This window comes from Saccostrea cucullata, unplaced genomic scaffold (genome assembly GCF_032062105.1).
Source record: "Saccostrea cucullata isolate Sc308-1 unplaced genomic scaffold, CSIRO_AGI_Scuc_v1 ctg2317, whole genome shotgun sequence".
Lineage (NCBI taxonomy): Eukaryota > Metazoa > Mollusca > Bivalvia > Ostreida > Ostreidae > Saccostrea > Saccostrea cuccullata.
In genome coordinates this window covers 213,441-222,613 of record NW_026924171.1, presented here as the reverse complement: position 1 = coordinate 222,613, position 9,173 = coordinate 213,441, and the positions used below count along the sequence as shown (strand labels likewise).

General features: G+C 35.0%; 1 pseudogene; it reads right to left on the bottom strand.

Annotated features, from left to right (window-relative positions):
• Window positions 1–2,821: 2,821 nt before the first annotated feature.
• On the bottom strand, window positions 2,822–8,665 carry LOC134265905 (uncharacterized; annotated as a pseudogene).
• Window positions 8,666–9,173: the final 508 nt, after the last annotated feature.

Genomic DNA, 9,173 nt, shown 5'->3' with positions numbered 1-9,173 from the left:
TCAAACTTGACCAATTTACCAAGGGTATGGAACATCTGCGATTTTCCTTCCGTATTTTGATAGAGGATATTCAACAATTTTAATAGAAAATATGCAGTATTCATGATTTTTGTGCGGTTTTTTGATAGAGGTTATGGAACAGTACACAAGTGTTTATCTTAAAAAAAAATATTTCCAGCTACCTTACATTTGCAAGTTCGTTATTGGAGGCCGGGCCCTTTGAGATGGCCACGCATGGACACAGATTCGAAGTTAATATTTTCTGTATAATATGACGGCTTATATATTTTAAAAGCATTTCACATAAAATATATATTAAAAATTTCATCTTAGTTATTGAAACTTCAAATTTTTGGATGGGTTTGGTTGACACATCCTTGCACTCTCACCAATTTCACTTTCATTCTTAATACTTTGGAAAAGTGGCAATCTTGTTGTGTATTAATGAAAAATATTAAAACTTTAATCCAGAAAAATAATTATATTCAGAGTAGAAATGTTAGAAAGCAAAACCCCTTCACAAGTATCGTCATTCCGCGCTAGGTGTTGTGTACATAGGTTAGCAAATTGATCACACCCGTGAAACGTACACAGTTTTTGTAAACAGGGCACGAGCTCTTTTATTGTTGATGTTAACGTTCAATTGTTAAGGTCTGCTCACCACAACTGCACGGACTGACAATATACTAGTACTGTGTGTATGTTTTGCTTTCGAACATTTCTACTCTGAATTTTCTGGATAATAGTTTTAATATTTTTCATTTATAATAAACAAGATTGCCACTTCCCAAGTATTAAGAATGAAATTAAAATTTGTGAAAGTGCAAGGATGTGTCAATCAAACCCGTCTATAAATTTGAAGTTTTAAAAACTTTTAGATGAAATAAGATTTTTAATATATTTTTGTGTAAAATGCTATTAAAATATACAAGTCGTAATACTAAACAGAAAATATTAACTTCAAATCTGTGTCCATGCACCTTTAAGCCAAATATACAGTGTTGGACCTCAAATATTGAAGAAAATTACAGGAAAATCTGTCAAGTGCAATGCCTACTTGTATCCAAGACACAAGAATTACAGAAATGACGACTTGAAAGATAAAAGCATAGTCTCTCAGTAGGTTTTACCTATTACCAAGGATTGTTTCATATTTTGTCCTTTGATTATATAAGTATTCATAAGTAATGGATATATGCCGAATACTGTTCTATATGTAAAATTATCAGACTGTTTGAGGCCCGTTAGGGCCGAAAACTGTCTGATAATTTTACATATAGAATAGTATGAGGCATATATCTTACTTAAAACATTGCCATTTAAATGTCCAAAAGTTACCTGGAGTAGTCCGATAATAACACAATGGGAGTTTAGGCATCCATTGTTTTCTACCCGTCTGATAAGTAGATAAAAGAAATAAGACAGTAAAAAAAGTGAGTGAACTCTTGTTTCGTTTCATTCATTCAATGGCAGTCGTTTAGTTTAGCAGGACAGGGGTCCGGTGGTGAAAAATATTTGGGGGAACAATTTTATTTATGATGTGCATAAATTGACATTGATACCAACATAATTTTGGGTAATATTACAACCATCACCATGGAAAGTAAAAAAGCGGATTTTTACCCTGAAGTTTTAGTTTAGATAATGGAAATATTCTCAGGTTTTAAAAGTGTGGCCATCGGGGAACAAATATAAAATAAGGAGTTTTGCAAATGGATTAAATTCGCTTATTCAAAGTGCTGCATCAAAAATTCTTTTAAAGGGTGGAAAGCATTAATTTTGTGGAAGGTTTAAACTTCTTTTTTTTTTTTCATGGATTTGCTATTTTGTAGCAATTTAATTTCCTTGCGTTTGCTTTCCCTGAATTTGTTTCCTAGCATTTTTATTGGGGGTTTCTGGACATATTTTACCTTAATTTCACTCTTCTTTTTGTTTTTTAAATACCGTCCGATTTTGTTATCATTGCCGTCCGATATTATATTATCAGACTGGTAATTATTATTATCGGACGGCTACAGGTAAATTTTTAGACTGCAAGAACAAAGGCATGACGTCACAGCAATGTTTTAATATCTAATAGATGAAATCATGTCTATGTCACGCGCTTATAATTCAAGTTCAATATCTTTAACTTGTAATTTTTTTTTAAATAATTTCCTTGTGAACGTGATTATTTGTATAAATAATTTCCTCGTGTCTATCTTCCTCTTCAAAATTGGAATGCATTGATCAATATATCATCTTCATTGATTCAATCACTAGATAGTGACCTAGCAAATGTGTTCTAAAATGCGTTTACCAATTGAACATATATTACTCCTCCTTAGTACTTCTGATGTTTGCGAGGTCCTTGTTTGTTCTTCTGCTCCTTTTCCGTATTGTTTTTGAATACTGTTAGTTAACTCCATATGTTTGACGACAGAAATTATTATTTAAACATTATACACAAGTGTTATCATCGTCGCAAACCACGGCCAAAATGTACGATGCTCCCCCATCCTGGAAAGAGAGCTATTTCTGGAATCTGAACCGTGGCTTGAGACGATGTAGGGCAGTGAATACTAAAGACATATTTAACAGTGAAACCGAATATTAATAGCAACTACACGTATCACCTATTGGAAAACTTTCATGCAACAAGAGGGAGAACTCAAACTTTATTTCTTTTTCCGCGGAAACAAATCCCGGACAAAATATGTGAATAAATTCTTATCAACATATCGTTTAATCATTGCCGAGATCATCGCTAATCAATATCAATGATAGATTTTAGCTTCAAAATCTGTTTTAGGGTATTTTTGATATGTTTTTTTGTTTCAAGTTAAGGGTTTCTTGGCATCATAGAAGGCGAATTTTTGAATAAAAATGGAATTCGCACATTGTTAATGCATGGTTTCTTTGCATTTATTTCATTCAAAAGCATTTTGATTGCTCATATAAATACAAAGAAGCCGTTGTGGTTTCTCCGGCGGCCCCCGGTGAACCTCATCGTGCACAACAAATCTGAAGATCACAACACTGATATGTTTAAATTATAGTTCACTACTGCAATGTCAGTGTTCAAGCGCACGCGATTCGCTCACGGCCTGCAATATTATTAAGTGAATTTCCTCTGGAATACTGTAAATTGTTTTAATTCCACGGTGTTAAAATTTCACGATTTTTTAAAAAGTACGAATCGCGATGGTTTTAATTTCACGCTGCTAGAAATTAAGTCAATTTAAATTTCGCGCGTACAGTTCATGTCCGTATCCACTGTCTCAGTTTTAGACCGTATCGAATGTCTCTAATTGTGCCTCTGGCGGTAAATACAATAACACTTTGTGAATTGAAACTCACTTATAACACCATATGAATTAAACTCACTATTAAATTACGTGTTTAAGTAACACTAAAATTAGTTTATTTTTGAGATAATCGTCAGAGAGATAACATGTCGATCTTAAACTGGGTTAGAAATGGAAAACTCGGAATTAAACAGTCAAATTCTCCCACTTGCCGAACCCTCTTCAAATTGCGGACGAAACAGAAGCGCAGATTACAACTAAATGCAATGAGGAAATCGAAAAGATTGAATGTACTCCAACAAAAAAAAGAAAGCGAGGCGAATATGGCAGTTATTCACCAGAAACTAGAGCCAAAATGGCCAAATATGCGATCGAAAATGGGCCAACAAAAACCGCTAGTCATTTCAGTAAAATGCTGGGAAGACAAGTAAATGAAAATACTGTGAGAAGCATTAAAAAAACACTACCTGGCGAGTCCCAGCAAATCTAAGCACCGAAGTTTACTACACTCTCCCCGGGGGCGTCCTTTAAAACTAGGCGCATATGATGAACTTGTGAAAGCATACGTTCGTAAATTACGTGTAGCAGGGGGAGTTGTGAATTCACAGATTGTAATGGCTGGAGCAAGGGGAGTTATTTTATATAAAGATAAAACTCTTCTTAAAGAAAATGGAGGGTCCATTGAAATCACAAAAGACTGGGCCTTATCACTACTTAAACGCATGGGCTATTCGAAAAGAAAGGGCACGAAAGGTGTTAAACATTTCCCAGATGATTTTGAAGAAACAAAACGTGGATTTAACAAGCGCATTGTTGACAATGTGAAGCAATTCAACATTCCAGATGAGTTAATAATTGACTGGGACCAAACGGGTGTTAACCTTGTACCGAGTGGAGAATGGACAATGCACGATACTGGTAAGATTTTATTTTAATTTCTAATTGAATATATTCCTTGTAATTTCATTACTATAAATATCGACCTAAATTTAAAAAAAAAATTTCAAGACAGTATGAACCGTTTTAATGATTTCAATAATAATTAGGTAATCAATTATCTCTATAGGTGCCAAACAAGTCCCCATTAAAGGAGTTGACGACAAGCGACAAATCACCGCTGTATTGTCGGTTTCAAAGTCCGGTGTCTTATTACCCACGCAATTATTATATCAAGGTCATACTGACAAGTGTCACCCCAATTACAATTTCCCTAAAGACTGGGACATATTTCATAGTGAAAACCATTGGAGTAATGTGGAAACAATGCAGAGATATGTTGAGAAGATCATTGTTCCCTACATAGAGCGGGTACGTGACGAACTGGATTTGCCTTTGAGGCAAAAAGCTTTGTGTATTTTTGATGTTTATAAGGCGCACCAAGATAAATCCCTTCTAAATTTTATGGAGGAAAAGGGCATTAAAGTTATGTTTGTTTCAGCTGCATGTACAGATCATTTACAACCTCTGGACATCCAAATTAACGGCCGATTTAAATCCCTCTTGAAATCCGAATTTCAGATGTACTATGCAAATGAAATAAAATCTTCTCTGGAAAAGGGTGTCGACATTGAGGATGTCGAAGTTGACCTTCGCTTGTCCAAAATAAAACCTATTCATGCGAAATGGCTTGTAAAAGCAACTGATCAGCTTGGAAAGGATACAGAATTGATTACACAGGCATTCGAAAAAGCAGGGATATAACAAGCAAATTCAAAGAATTGTGGTCCCCCGCTTTCGGTGTCTTTGTGGGTGAGATGTTATCTTTATGACATATTGTGTGTAATATGAACATCCTATCATATGTCATTTATTTAGAAAGTAACATTGAAGTTGATTTTTTTTAATGATGAAAACCCTAATCCTGACCATTAAAAAGTTATGGCCAAAGTAAAAAGTTTTTTAAAAGTAGGTCAACTCCAAGGTCAAGATCAAAGGGTCAAAATTGTTGATATCCAATGAAAGGTTTTCTCACAAGGATTACATATGTGAAGTATGAAAGCCCTAGCCCTTACTGTTCAAAATTTATGGTCAAGGTTAAAGTTTTTTCATAAGTACGTAAATCTTTAAGGTCAAGGTCAAATGATCAAAGTTGTTGATATCCAATGAAAGGACTTGCCACAAAGAATACATATTTGAAATATAATAGTCCTAGTATTTACCGTTCAAAAGTTGTGTTCAAAGCTGAAGTTTTTTTTTTAAAGTAGTTAAAACTCCAATGTCAAGGTCAAAGGGTAAAAGTTGTTGGTATCCAATGAAAGGTCTTCTCAAAAGGAAAACATATGTGAAGTACGAAAGCCCTAGCCCCCACCGTTCAAAAGTTATGGTCAAGGTTAAAGATTTTTCATAAGTACGTTAATCTCCAAGGTCAAGGTCAAAAGGTCAAGGTTGTTGATATCCAATGAAATGTCTTGCCACAAGTAATACATATGTGAAATATAAAAGTCCAACTATCTACTGTTTAAAAGTTGTGACCAAGGTTAAAGTTTTTAAAAAGTAATTAAAACTCCAAGGTCAAGGTCAAAGGGTAAAAGTTATTGGTATCCAATGAAAGGTCTTCTCACAGGGATTACATATGTAAAGTACAAAAGCCCTAGCCCCCACCGTTCAAAAGTTCTGGTCAAGGTTAAAGTTTTTTCATAAGTACGTAAATCTTCAAGGTCAAAAGGTCAAGGTTGTTGTTATCCAATGAAAGGTTTTGCCACAAACAATACATATGTGAAATATGAAAGTCCTAGTACCTACTATTCAAAAGTTATGGCCAAAGTAAAAGTTTGAAATTTTTGTGTAAAAGTGGGTTAAACTCCAAGGTCAAGGTCAAAAGGTCTGATTTGGTGATACCCAAAGAAAGGCCTTGTCACAAGGAATACACATGTGAAATATGAAAGTCATAGCTCTACTAAATCAAAAGTTATGGGCAAGGTTAAAGTTTTTGTGACGGACAGACTGACAGACTGACGGACAGACAGACGGACGAATGAGATTTAATGTCCCCTCGCTTTCGCGAAAGCGGGGGACAATTAGACTAAACTAATTGACATTACAGTGTTTACGTACAAATTAAATCAGGCAATTTATTTGAAATTGAAATTCAAACTGTATTACTGTACTACATTAATACATGTTTCAAAATGAAAATAAAAAGAATGTAAACACATAGTACGTCTCTAAACGAATATATAATACGGCGCAATAAACAAGGTTTAAACATTGAAACGTTTTTGAAAACTTATGAAAGTATTCACGATGGGTTTAATTTCACGGGAAAATGATAAATCGCGAACATAGTGAAATTAAAACCATCGTGATTATTTGCCAATTTACAGTATTTAACTCGTCATTGTCAGGGAGAGCATCTGATTCATTTATGATCAATAGAACTGATTGGGTTGGCACAATTGCCGATTTGCGTTTGATTAATTTGTATTCCAATGGCGTATCCTTTGATTGTTAAAAATAATGACCTCGGATAACTTGTGCTCCTTTACCGTAAGCAGCTCCCCACCTGTCCGTGTCCTCTTTTTGTAGAACTGATTTTGCACTTGCTTTCAGTATATAATAGTCATTTATTTCATCGTCACTGAGTACAGCAAATATACTGCCTTTTGTAATTATATCAGACAGTATTTGAAATTCATTCGTCTCGTTTACTGTGTCTGATGTATTGCTATCTGAGTCTTCCTCCGTGAAAATTATAGGGGTAAATCTACCTAAACTGTTAATAAGATTACAATTTTGCTCAAAATCACCGTCAAGGCAATCTTCGCAGCTGTAACAAGACAGTTGACGAATGTAATTTGTGCCGGAAATAGACGACAGAAGCTGGTGAACAGACCTTATACTCGTTATAGGTTTATATAATCTTGGCTTTTCTCTTGGGATTTCTTCTACATATTTGAAAATTCTACGACGAACGTTTGCCGAATTATTAGAAATTTTTAGTTTTTCGTTCGCAAAAGAATACAGACTTTTGGCATCCTGTATAAAACAGGTACCCCTGATTACGGCAAGATCCGCCTGATTCTTTAAAAATCCACCCGCTGCATCCTGAGGGCCTTTTGCATGGCTGGTTTCAAAGAAATTTCTGATTAGTTTTGGATACATGTAGCTAAATTCTGAAAGAGATGCTGATAAGTCACCGAAACAATGGCGACTTTTATATTGTGCAGCACAGCCATCGCAGAATTCATGCATTGTTTGAACCTGGTAAGATATGGATTTTAGATATTCAGATACCAGTTTTTGGCAATGATGAGTGAAGTGTTGGTAATGTTTATCATCAGGGGATATTACATAGAAATGTTCTGTTATTATTTCTGGTTTTTCGGTTGTACTTTCCACACCGTCCAATTCAAGAATAGCATGTCTGTGAAGTATGGTGACATGAATTGAAACTTCAGTTTTTTGGAAATAATTTGACTGTATTTCATTCTTTTCACTACAACGGTAATTTTCGGAAAAGTCATGAATTGTAACGCAGTGATTTTGAGGCAAATTCTGAAGTAAATTTCTTAATTGCCCATTTTACCATTTAGCACCCATGTTGTGTAATGGAAATTTTGTAAGAAGCTTTCTCATGTACTCAAAGAGATCACCGGGTTTGGTGACCTTTTTTACAAGTGTCAGTTTCTTTGTTTCGCCCCTTTTCGACTTTATGTTTATGTAATCAAAACACTACCAAGAAACATCAGGAGAAAGGTCATCAGTTCTTAGTTCCTAATGATTGAACTCAATTTTGTGAACTCATTCTCTGCATGTTCTATTTAAACAGGATTTGTTGTGTAAACCATCGGAATTGGTAGGACAGAGAGTTTGATTACACATTTCATACATGTCATAGTATATTACAGGGCCTGTTATATAGGTCTTTCTGTAATTCATACATGCTTTAAAGATGTATTTCATTTCAAGATGATATTGACAGCAACAGGTTACCCGGTCTTTTGGACGCGCTGCGCGAATGTAGTAAGGTTTACATGCCTCAGAGAGTCTCTGAGAAATTCGAATTTCTCGGTGTTTCGACAGAAAGTCTGCATATACCTCTGTTTGTGTTTTATGTAAGATTTGAATAGCATGAGAAGAATATTGTTTTGGACCTATTCTAACCCTTTTCACATTTTTTATTGCCAGTTGGGTGCGAAATTTCGGGCAAACACCAAAAATTATACACAAGCTTTCGGGTATCATCAGACAGGGCATCAGATTTTGATTTCCGCTTAGTATACATAAACGATGATGATTCCGTATGCAAGATTTTTGTGCGAACTTTATACCCTTTAGATATTCTACGAATCGTAAGACCAAGTTTTTTTTGCTAGTGAAGATTTTGCACTAGAATTTTTAACATTTTCGCCGCTTACAGAAGCTGTCAGAAAATCCATGGCTTCCCTAACTTTCTCGCACCGTTTAAGTTTTAGTTTGGAGACAGATTCCTTGATGTCAGATAGAACGGACGCTTGGAGTGTGACTGATTCTTTTTCCTCTGGAGAGGAAATAATTTTGCAATTTTGGAGTAATTTTACTGAGGGAGAGTTTGTATTTTGTAAAAAAGCGGCAATGGTAGCTGTTCTTTTTGTCGGGGATATCGGTAAATTTGATTTCAGTTTTTACACAGCTCGACATTTTTGCATTTTGTTACTGAATGAATTGAGGTTGCCATTATCTGTATTTTCGCTCTCAATTTGACTAATCATGCGTTTTTTTCGGCGCCATCTCTGTTGTGCTAAGGATTTCCGCCTCTGCTTTACTTCTTCGCGTTCTTTTTATTTAGATTTTCTTTCCATTTCTTTTCTCTTGCTATTCCTAATTTTGTCCCTTTTAATGCGTTCTTTTTCGCGCTGTTTGCGTTTTCTGAGCGTCGCAGCCTTTACTGTCTGCTCTGAAATTCAA